The sequence below is a fragment of the Orcinus orca genome, chromosome 4 (genome assembly GCF_937001465.1).
Source record: "Orcinus orca chromosome 4, mOrcOrc1.1, whole genome shotgun sequence".
Taxonomy (NCBI): domain Eukaryota; kingdom Metazoa; phylum Chordata; class Mammalia; order Artiodactyla; family Delphinidae; genus Orcinus; species Orcinus orca.
Genome location: NC_064562.1, coordinates 83,079,209 through 83,091,725, shown reverse-complemented (window position 1 = coordinate 83,091,725; position 12,517 = coordinate 83,079,209).

The window sequence follows — 12,517 nt, the reverse complement described above, 5'->3', positions numbered from 1 at the left end:
TAGATTCTTTTGCCTTTCAAATAACTCCTTTCTTCCCAACAAAAACAGCGACAGCTATTTATTGAACACCCTCCCTGGGCCAGGAGGCTACATCCTGCAGCCTGTTTTTTCTTTTTTTGAGGTGTAATTGACATATAACATTATATTCGATATTTGTATACATAACAATTCGATATTTGTATACATTGCAAAATGATCACACAATATGTCTAGTTCACATCTTTCACTATATGTAGTTATCAAAAAAAGTCAGCCCCCCAGCCTTGGGATGAGGACTTTCTCGTTTTTATTTTCGGTATGCAGGCCTCTCACTGTTGGCGGCTTCTCCCGTTGCGGAGCACAGGCCCCGGACGCGCAGGCTCAGCGGCCATGGCTCACAGGCCCAGCCGCTCCGCGGCATGTGGAATCTTCCCGGACCGGGGCACGAACCCGTGTCCCCTGCATCGGCAGGCAGACTCTCAACCACTGTGCCATCAGGGAAGCCCAGGGTGAGCACTTTTAAAATCTACTTTCTTAGCAACTTTCAAATATGAAATATAGTATTAGTAACTATAGTTGCCGTGCTGTGCATTACATCCCTGTGACTTAACTTATTTTATAATTGGAATTTTGCCCCTTTGACCCCCTTCACCCATTTTGCCCATCCTTATGCAATCCTTCCTACAGCTCTTCAGGGTGAGTGCTGTTACCTGCATTTTATGGACTAGGCAACTGGGTTGTGCAAGACCACACTGGGAGCTTGGAGTCAAAGCGTGGTCAACATGGCTCCCAAGCGTTCTCTTTCCGTTGTTCCTTGTCCATGTCCTCCCCGTTCCTGCCACTCCCAACCTCTACACATAGGGGGAGCTGCTGGGTGCTTTTACTACCTGTATCACTCACCCCAACCTCAGCTGCGATTGCTCCCTGACATGCCACTGGGACTCCTGGAGTGTGCTGAGTTGGAAGAGAGAAGTGTGGATCACTGGAAGGCCCTCATCATTTCTCATCTTTTCTTCCTGGCCTAATTTTGGTCTCTACTCCTCCGGCCTCAGCCCCCTTGCTGGCCCCTCTGCCATCCACCTTGTCTTCCTTCTGTTCCTTGAGTTCACCCAGCTCTTCCCACCTGAGGCCTGGCATGGAGCCTCCCCCTGTCTGGACTCCTTTCCCCATCAGTCTTGTCCTGGCTTTTTCCTACTTATCCTTCTCTGACTCTTCCTCAGGAGGACCTTCCCCAGCCCCAACCCAGCCTAAAGTGGGTCTTCCTTCTCCTCGTTCATAGCTCTTATCATGAGTTGTTGTTATATACCTCTTAGTGTGCTTATTCCTTTAAAACCTGTTCCGCCTGCCTCAATGTCATTTTCATGAAGTACAGAAAAAGACGGTGTCTGTTTTGCCCACCATTGTATACTTAGCATCTCATATTTGGAGGGGCCCAGTAAAGAGCTGCTGAAAGAACGAATGAATCAGTGAGCCTGGGTCCAAAGGCTGCCTGTCGAGATACTGTTGTTTTGGGCAGAATCTGTGTTTTTTATTGAAATACAGTTCATTTACAATGTCGCGAGCAGAGCCTTTCTTAGGCAGTGCTTCAGCTGCCTCAGGATCATGATCACAAAGTTGATGGTCGCTGGCTAATGCTATGAAAAATGTGGCTGATTTAGAAAGTGCCAAAACGTTCGTGGCTGGCTGCAGCTTGAAAAATTTCCATAGCCCCACACTATCCTCAGGAAAGATCCCAATTCATCAGCAGGGCCCCGCAGGGTTCAGCTCCTGCCTGTCTCTTCAGCACATCGATCTTTGGCCCTCTAGCCCTACAGAGTGACTGAAGTTTTCCCTTCTCATGCTTTTGCATGTGCTAGAGCTTCAGCTTCTCCACCCCTCTCTCACTCATTCTTTTTTTTTTTTTTGATGGAAGTATAGTTGAGGTACAATATTATATCTTACAGGTGTACAAAATAGTGATTCACAATTTTTAAAGTTTATACTCCATTGATAGTTATTATAAAATATTGGCTATATTCCCTGTGTTGTACAATGTATACTTGTAGCTTATTTTATACATAATAGTTTGTACCTCTTAATCCCCTCCCCCCTTCCCTCTCCCCACTGGTAGCAACTAGTTTGTTCTCTATATCTGTGAATCTGTTTCTTTTTTGGTTACATTCACTAGTGTGTCGTATTGTTTAGATTCCACAAATAAGTGAGATCACACAGTATTTGTCTCTCTCTGTCTGACTTATTTCACTTAGCATAATGTCCTCCAAGTCCATCCAGGTTGCAAATGGCAGAATTTTATTCTTTTTTATGGCTGAGTAGTATTCCATTGTATATGTACTACATCTTCTTTACCCATTCATATTGATGGTTGCTTAAGTTGCTTCCGTATCTTGGCAATTGTAAACAGTGCTGCTATGAACATTGGGGTACGTGTATCTTTTCAAATTAGTGTTTTGGGTTTTTTTGGATATAAACCCAGGAGTGGAATTGCTGGGTCCTATGGTAGTTCTATTTTTAGTTTTTTGAGAAACCTCCATACTGTTTCTTACAGTGGCTGCACCACTTTACATTCCCACCAACAGTGTATGAGGGTTTCCTTTTCTCCACATCCTCGCCAACATTTGCTATTTGTGTTCTTTTTGATGACAGCCATTCTGACAGGTGTGAGGTGATATCTCATTGTGGTTTTTAATTTGCATTTCTCTGATGATTAACGATGCTGAGCACCTTTTCAAGTGCCTGTTGCCCATCTGCATGTCCTGTTTGGAAAAATGTCTATTCGGGTCTTCTGCCCATTTTTTTTTTTTTTTTGCGGTACGCGGGCCTCTCACTGTTGTGGCCTCTCCCATTGCGGAGCACAGGCTCCGGACGCGCAGGCTCAGTGGCCATGGCTCACGGGCCCAGCCGCTCCGCGGCATGTGGGATCTTCCCGGACCGGGGCATGAACCCGTGTACCCTGCATCGGCAGGCAGACTCTCAACCACTGCACCACCAGGGAAGCCCTTCTGCCCATTTTTAAATCAGGTTATTTGTTTTTCTGACGTTGAGTTGTATGACCTGTTTATATATGTTGCATATTAACCCCTTATCAGTCATATCATTTGCAAATATTTTCTCCCATTCAGTAGGTTGTCTTTTTGCTTTGTTGAGGGTGTTACTCATTCTTAAAGACTGGGCCTAGGGATCACTTCCTCTCGGCAGCTTGGCCAGACTCAAGTTTGCTTTCCCACCTCCTGGGCTCCCATGGCACTTTGCAGTGGATACCTATTATGCATATGTATGTGTGCGTATGTATGTATCTGTTATGCATATATATGTATAAAAGCTTAACATTTATAACGAACATGTATTAAACACTATGTGCCAGGTACTCTTCTGGTCTCTCTTCACCTTTTAACTTCATCCCCACAGCAGTCCCATGAGGGAGATGCTAGTAACTTAGTCAGGAAGTGACAGGACCAGAATTTGAACCCAGGCTCTAGAGCCATGCGTTTCAGAACTGTCCCTGAGCTGCCATCATGCTGTGTTACAAGCACTGATGTCATTCATGGTCACCCGTCTTGACTGTGAGCTCCTTGAGGACAGGGACTGATCTTGCCCAGTAACTAGAACATTGTATGACCTCAAGAGTGAATAATTGAATGTAACGAGGCACAGAATAAAAAATGAATTATACCTGGTGCTTTATTTCAAGGGACTCACAGTCACTCTCTTTTTTTTTTATAAGTTTATTTATTTTTGGCTGTGTTGGGTCTTCATTGCTGCACGTGGGCTTTCTCTAGTCGCGGCGAGCGGGGGCTACTCTTCGTTGTAATGTGCGGGCTTCTCATTGCAGTGGCTTATCTTTGTTGCGGAGCACAGGCTTTAGCGCGTAGGCTTCAGTAGATGTAGCACACGGGCTCAGTAGTTGTGGCTCGTGGGCTCTAGAGCGCAGGCTCAGTAGTTGTGGTGCACCGGCTTAGTTGCTCTGCAGCATGTGGGATCTTCCTGGATCAGGGCTCAAACCCATGCCCCCTGCATTGGCAGGCAGATGCTTAGCCACTGTGCCACCAGGGAAGTCCAAGACTCACAGTCTCTTTTTCTCCTTTTTTCCCTCCTTCCTTCCCCAAATGATTGCAGGGCCTTTTAAACAACCTGGGAAATAGGTATTATTATTCCAACTTTACAAGTAAGAAAAATGAGGCCCAGAGAAGTTAAGTATCATGGCCAAGGTCGTAGCTGGGAACAGGCACAGTCAGGATTCAGACCTTAGTGGCCTGGCTCCAGACTCATGCTCTTAACTTCTATAATATGTATGTCTCCAGTAGCTTCAGTGGGCAGAAAAGACACATAAACGGATGCAAAAGAAGAGACAAGTAGAGAAGCTTAGGCAGCAAGGGAGGGAGAGGGACCCAGACAAACAGTTTGGAGCAGCCGGCAGTGTGGCTGGCTGAAGAGCAGGCCGTAGTAGGGAGAGCAGGGCAGGGGATGCATTAAAAACAAAACGCTGTGGGAATCTCAATCAGCACCACAGGGGCTCTGGGCTCCCTCGCAGCCACCTGTTCCCTGCTGGGTGAAAGGGGCTCTGACCTGGTGTGTGTGTGGGCATCTTGGGTGACCTCGGGGTGGCCAGAGCAGCCCTCACCCTCCAGCTCTCCACTTGCCAGCCGCCTAGTTCTATGAATCACAAGATCTCGTGAGTCACTCATTCCCTCTCTGAGGAATAAATAATGTCAAGTCTCGCAAAAGCCGAGCAGTCGGGTTTACAGGAGGCGTCACGCAAAGACTGAGCCTGGGTCCTGCTTTCCTCTGGGAACTGGCGCCGCTGTCAGGAGAAGCGTGTTGCCAGGCTCTCAGCTTGAGCTTTTGGGCCATCGACCAAGAGCCCTGGCTGCTTTGGCTGCGTCTAGATTTGATGCTGAGACTGCCAGACTCAGCAAGAGGCAAAGTCAGCCCCAAGGATCATAATTTTGGCCCAAATAGGGAAAATCTGAAATATGAAGATGAGTGTACATCAATTTGGTTGTGTCTCCAGTGTTCCTGAGACAGGCCTCTCCTTTATTTCTCTCATGAATGCCCATGAGAGACATCCTGAAAGTTAATTTAGTACTTTCATATTCCGGAGCTGCTTCCCATAGCCTGTAACATGCAAAGCCCTTTGAAGGCAAAACCCAGAAGGCTCCTGGTGTAGCAGAGAGAATATGTGAGCAGGCAGTGGCCAGTAATATCTCGGGGCAAGTATTTTGACCTCACTCCAAGGGTGCGTTGTCATCTTTGTGAACTGGTGTCTGATCCAAGCCTCTCCCTAGAAGAGCCTCCCCACCTGGCTAGAGTCGGGGTAGGAGAAAAGCAATTTGATTTTATGGTGAAAAAATACTCACAACAGGGTGTAAATACAAGAATAGATTTTGCTCCTTGCAGGGCATAATTCTGTTTAAAAAAAAAATAGACTTTCCTTTTTAGAGCAGTTTTAGGTTCACAGCAAAATGGAGAGGAAGGTACAGAGATTTCCCATATCGCCCCGCCCCTGCTCATGCACAGCTTCCCTGTTCTCAACCTCTCCCAGCAGAATGGTGCATTGGCTATAACTGATGAACCCATGTTGACACATCATTATCATCCCAGAGTTCATTACAGTTCACTCTTGGTGTTGTAGAGCCTAGGAATTTAGGGCATGGACTCTGGAGCCAGATTGTCTGAGTTCCAGTGATAGCCCCACTGTACGTCTATAGTCTATAGTTATATAAATAATGGCTTGGAACAGTGCCTGGTACATAAGTGGGGCATGCAGTTTAAGTGTTGATATCCTCCAGAAAAACCCTCCTTAGCCTCTGGTACAGGGATCTCTCCTGTGTGCTATATTTTAATGACCTCTTTATTTGAGATACCTGGAGGCAGGGACTGTCTTTCTCACCTTCATGTCTGTGGCTAAAAATCCACCTCGAGAGATTAATTTCTGTTTCATACTCATTCAGCAGCCTGAACAAATAGCAGGACTGCCCCATTGTGAGAAACTCCTCGAGGGTGGCCTTACCTCCAGGATCGTTGATGTCTTTTGAATCAGAGGTATAAAGGGGGAGATCATAAATAAAGCACGAGGGCTTCCCTGGTGGTGCAGTGGTTGAGAGTCCGCCTGCCGATGCAGGGGACACGGGTTCGTGCCCCGGTCGGTCCGAGAAGATCCCACATGCCGCGGAGCGGCTGGGCCCGTAAGCCATGGCCGCTGAGCCTGCGCGTCCGGAGCCTGTGCTCCGCAACGGGAGAGGCCACAACAGTGAGAGGCCTGCGTAGCGCAATAAAAATAAAAATAAATAAATAAATAAAGCATGAAACAGGGATCCGGAACATCACTCCTCCATAGAATTTTGTTGCAGGAAAAAAGCCCCAGCTGGGGGAGGAAGAAGTAGACTGATCCTAGAGGGAAGATCTTGAGCTTTTTGAGAGACTGGAGAGGGAACAGGGGTGTGCAGGACCTGGAGTGGCAGAGACCAGCACTTCTCTCCCTCCCGTAGCTCTGGTCTGTGGAAGGACCTCAAAAGAGCTCCAGTGTGCCCTGAGAAATGAGGTTCACTAAACATTTAGTTTACCTGCCTTCAAAAGTTCTGGTGTTGGGTTGGGACCACCACTTTCAAGGGACCATGTGGATTTTGACATTGAACATCTCGACAGTGGCCAGAGGGGATCAGAGGGCCTTCTAAAATGCTCTGGACTGTGCCGGAGCCCCAGAACCTCTCTCTTGACTCTAGGAGAACGGTTACCTCCCCACTCTGCCCCCATCAAATTCACGAGATTGAATTTTCCTGAGTGGATAGACTCTGAACAAATGCATCTATTTGGAGACACAAGAACATGGCTCTTTTTGAACCCTAGTGAAATGAGCTAAAATTCACTATAATGAATGAATGTGTCCTGTAATGTGTCTATGGTTCTGGCCAAAGTAGGCCTGAGAATATTTGGTGAGTGGATCAATGCAGGAAGCATCTTGAAATGGATCCAGTCTATTTTAATAATACTATGGAAACAGCCCTTTTTGTTTACCTACCTTGAATAAAGGTTTTCCAGGGCAATTTCCTGAGCATTTAAAGCACATTCAAATGAGTTGTCTTTGAACAAAGATTCAAAAGACTTTCGTGACTGCAAGTTAGCAACAAGTTGAGTTTACAACTCACCAGTCTTACATTGTTTGTTGCCCAGGAAACTAACCTGGCTGCTTTACATTTTGACCCAGGAAAGATTGGAGTCAGAATTTGTATCACAAAGCCCCACCTAATATGATAAAGCTTGTTAGGCAAAAAACAAAAATCCTATTTTGTATATTGGCCTCCATTTCACAAAGCTGCCTTGTACCTACAATTTCTAGTCTTTGTTCAGAATGAAAGTTGTTTAGGCTCTTGTACTCTCGGTTACTTGTAGTCATTCATCCAGGAATTACTCAAATGGATTAAGTCTAGAGATAATCCAAAACATGTTCCTTCAGTCCTTAGTGCCTTCTCATTCCCCTCTTCAGTCTTCAGAGACTTCCTTTCTAGGTTCCTCTAACAGCCTACAGACTTGATTTATTTTCTTGCCCTTCTAAGTATCAGAAGAGTATCTAAAAGACAGAAAATAAATGGAAAAGTAGGAACAGGCTAAACACTACGAAAAAGCATTCAGGCAAATCTTGAAAGGTGAGACATTCCAGTGGACAACTGTCTTGGGCTCTCAGCAAATCAACACCATAAAAACAGAGGCTGGGGACTTCCCTGGTGGTCCAGTGGTTAAGACTCTGCGTTCCCAGTGCAGGGGACCTGGGTTTGATCCCTGGTCAGGAAACTGGATCCGGCATGCCACAACTTAAAAAAAAAAAAAAACTAGAGGATGTTATAGAGGAAAAGAAATTTAAAGGACACAACCACCAGTGCAACATGTGGTCCTAGAATAGGCCTTAGTTTGAACAGTTTTTGTTTGTTTGTTTGTTTTAGTTTGAACAGTTTTGAACAGCTACGGAATCAATTGAGGGAACAATTATGGAAATTGGAATATGGCTTGGGTCATAAATGATATTAAAACTCATTAAGATGATTAATATTGTGGCTTGTTGGGCATAATAAATATTTATTTTAGTTACATAGGATGTCCTTATATTTGTGAGTTGTATACTGAAGAATTTAGGGGTGAAATGTCATGAAGTCCAGCATAAAAAGGAATAATGTGAGTATAAAAGAATAAAATCTGGAAGAACTGAATTATATCTCACATTAGATCCTCCTTACTTGACCCAATTAACTTGAAAGTCTGCTTTACTACATGAGTACAGATACGGTACATGTGTACCTAGGTAGGGAAAGTGCATGGAATCTGGGGTATGTTTTGCCATTTAGTAACTGTGTAATCTTGGGTGCTTCGCTCTGTGCCTGTTTCCCCAGCTGTAATATAGGTATAGTATTAGTGAACCTACTGTATAGGGTAATTATGAGGTTAAATGAGTTAATATACATAAGCTCATTAAAACAGTTCCTGGCACAAAGTAATTGCTAAATAAGTGTTAGCCCTTATTATTCTTGTTATTGTTTTTGTTTTAAGGAGTTTTAAGGAGCATGATCCTAGAAGATGCTGGGTTGGCAAAAACTGATATAATCAGCACAGCTTCTTGGATTTTCTGGTATGTTATTAGTAGCCGTGGGAGTCCCATATTCCTAGGGACCCATCTTTGAGTTCTTCCTTACAGTACATTGAAATGTTCCAACCAGTGTTTTAGGGGCTGGGGAACAGTGGTGAGGCCTAAAAACATTTTTTCTCGTTGGTTATAATGGGGCTTCCGGGTTAGTATCGTATTAAAACTCCAAAGGTTTTTTGCACAGCAAAGGAAACCATAAACAAGACAAAAAGACAACCCTCAGAATGGGAGAAAATATTTGCAAGTGAATTAACTGACAAAGGACTAATCTCCAAAATACACAAACAGCTCATGCAGCTCAATAGCAAAAAAAACAAACAACCCAATCCAAAAATGGGCAGAAGACCTAAATAGACTTTTCTCCAAAGAAGATAAACAGATTGCCAGCAAACACATGAAAGAATGCTCAACATCACGAATCATTAGAGAAATGCAAATCAAAGCTACAATGAGGTATCACCTCACACCAGTCAGAATGGCCATCATCAAAAAATCTACAAACAATAAAGGCTGGAGAGGGTGTGGAGAAAAGGGAACCCTCTTGCACTGTTGGTGGGCATGTAAATTGATACAGCCACTATGGAGAACAGTATGGAGGTTCCTTAAAAAACTAAAAATAGAATTACCATATGACCCCACAATCTCACTACTGGGCATATACCTAGAGAAAACCATAATTCAAAAAGACACATTCACCCCAACGTTCATTGCAGCCCTATTTACAGTAGCCAGGACATGGAAGCAACCTAAATGCCCATAAACAGAGGAATGGATAAAGAAGATGTGGTACATATATACAATGGAATATTACTCAGCCATAAAAAGGAATGAAATTGGGTCATTTGTAGAGACATGGATGGACCTGGAGACTGTCATACAGAGTGAAGTAAGTCAGAAAGAGACAAATACCGTATGCTAACACATATATGTGGAATCTGAAAAAAATTGGTATAGATGATCTTATTTACAAAGCAGAAATAGAGACAAAGACGTAGAGAACAAACGTATGGATACCAAGGGGGGAAGGGGTGGGGTGGGATGAATTGGGAGATTAGGATTGACATATATACACTACTGTTACTATGTGTAAAATAGATAACTAATGAGAACCTACTGTATAGCACAGGGAACTCTACTCCATGCTCCGTGGTGACCTAAAAGAGAAGGAAATCCAAAAAAGAGGGGATATATGTATACATATAGCTGATTCACTTTGCTGTACAGTATAAGCTAACACAATATTGTAAAGCAAATATACTCCAATAAAAAAAATTGTTCTGATTCTTTAATTAAAAAAACCCAAAGTTTTAAGTGTAATTAAATAATAGGTAAGTGAAGCTACTACTAGACCTGGAGTCTTCTAATAGGAATATTTAACTTCTTTATTAGGAATGTTAGAACTAGAATTCATCTTTTCCATAAAAAAATTAGTGAAAACAAAATGTGATGATTAATTTTATGTGTCAACTTGACTAGCTGTGGATGCCCAAACTAAACATTTCTGAGTGTGATCCACGACACTTCTGGATGAGATTAGCATTTGAATCAGTGGATTCAGTAAATTGTCCTCCCCAGTGTGGGTGGGCATCATCCAATCTGTTGAGGGCCTGAACAGAACAAAAAGGGGGAGGAGGGAGTAATTTGCTTTGTTTTTCCCTGACTCACTGACTGAGCTGGGACTCATCTTTCTCTCTGGCCCTTGGCTTGAAATTTACACCATTAGCTCCTCTGCTTCTCAGGCCCTTGATCCAGCTTTCCTGTGTCTCCAGACTGCCTGTGGCAGATCCTGGGTCTTCTCTACTTTGATAATCACATGAGCCAATTCCTCATAATCTCTTTAGATAGATAGATAGATAGATAGATAGGAAGGTAGATACATAGATTTCTCCAGAGAAATAGAACCAGTAGGAGATTATCTATCTATCTACCATATCTAATCTATCATCTATCAGTGTATCTATCTATATGTATCTATACCTGACTATCACACAATATAAGATGCCTTTATAAATATATCCCTTCAAGCAAATCTGACACATGATAATTTAGGATCCTAGGATCTGTTGATCCTTGTCATTAACAGAATAGAAAGACAGTAACTATAATTTGGTAACTATATTTTCAGGTTTTCAGTTTAGGTAAATGCTGTCCCTCAATAAACACTCTAAATGGCTTTAGTTTTCAGTGTTTCATGTCAGTTTTGATCTTTAGTATAGCTTAATAACTTCTTTTCTGTATCTTTCTTCTAATATAAACACAGAGAGCTTTTGAACTTTAGACACTGGGTTGTGTCACAACAGCACATTTGTCTTAGATTCTAGAGTAAACTGAAATCTCAAGATTAAATGAGCATGTATCAGAGAAAATTCTAAATGGCTAGGTTAAAGTTTACAGTTATGAAAAATTAGGGAAATCATTCATCTTGTAAGGTCTGCACTATCAAACTGACAGTCTCAGAAGTGACAACAATGTTATGATGTTACCACATCATAATTTCATAAAAGCAAAACTTTATTTAAATATACATATAAATAATTTTTAAATGACCTCACGTTGAATGACAAATACTTTGTTAAGGTACTTTACATGAGAAGTCTCACGTAAAGAGACTTCTCACAACACTCAGGGTTCTTTCATGCCTCTGTCTCCCTTGAGGTAGCTGATATGCTGACAGGTTAAAAACTGGCCCAAGATCACATTGGCAGCAGTGATAAAGGCAGGATTGAAATTTAGAATCAATGACTTATTCTTCATCCAACCAATATTTATTGAGTGCTTACGTCACGCCCAGTTCTCGTTTCTGGGGATACTGAGGCGAATAAAACATCAAAATCCCTGCTGTGAGAATTGGGAACACAGTTGAGTCTAGCAGTTAGAATTGACAACTACTTCTTCCAAGGTTAGGTAGCATTCTAGCCTGGTTTTTATAAGTTTAGCCCTATAAGATAATTTGTTTTTGCTGATGGAAAAGGTCCCAAAACTCACCTTAAGTCTACAAAGAGTGGAAGTCTGGAATAAAGCTAAACTCTTCCAGAAAAACAAACAAACAAAAACCAAAATAAAAAAACTCTCCTTGAAGTAGCTACTTCCTTAAAATATAAACCAACTAACTAACACACACATGCACACACAAGTTCCTCTATATCTTTGCAAATCATCCTCCATGCTGGACAAACTTTATGAGCCTGGGGAAATACCCTTTACAATGCATGATTGCCTGGCCGGTGGACAATTTTTCTCTGTTACAGATATCTGGTTGCAACAATTTTCATGTGATCCAACAAAAAAAGACACCACAGTGCACTTCCATAATACAGTGACCTGAATTTGCTGGGAGAGACTGTAGTCCATCAGGTAAGGCTTTTACCCCCTTAGCAGCCAGATTGCCTCTGTGCTGCAAAATATAACAACCTCTGCAGTAGCCTGACCTACTTGCGGAGCCCAAAGTGCATAGAGAAGCACCTGTCTCTCCGAACATCACGGCCCATATGCACATCTAACCCATAGCTCATGGTTCAAGGTTGCTGCTTGTTATGTTACACTGGCAAGTAGTCTCAATAAGAAATTTTAAAACAGTGACATTTCCCCATAGATAGTTTCTGTACCCATCTAAACTTTCTATAATTTAAAATACAGCACAAGCTTTTCATATGGAAAAGCATTGGGATAGACAAATAATTGGATGCCTTCAGCAGTAATCATGAATATATCAAATTTTAAAATCATCATTATTACTATACTATATACTTATAATGATTAATACATTCTTTATTTCTATTTTCACACACTATGATTTATGATTTTTATATTTGAGTCCTGTTTTACAGCCTTAATATATATTAATATACATATTATAATACATATTATATTAAAGGAAGAATCTTGAAATAACATTTCCCTCTCCTCCAG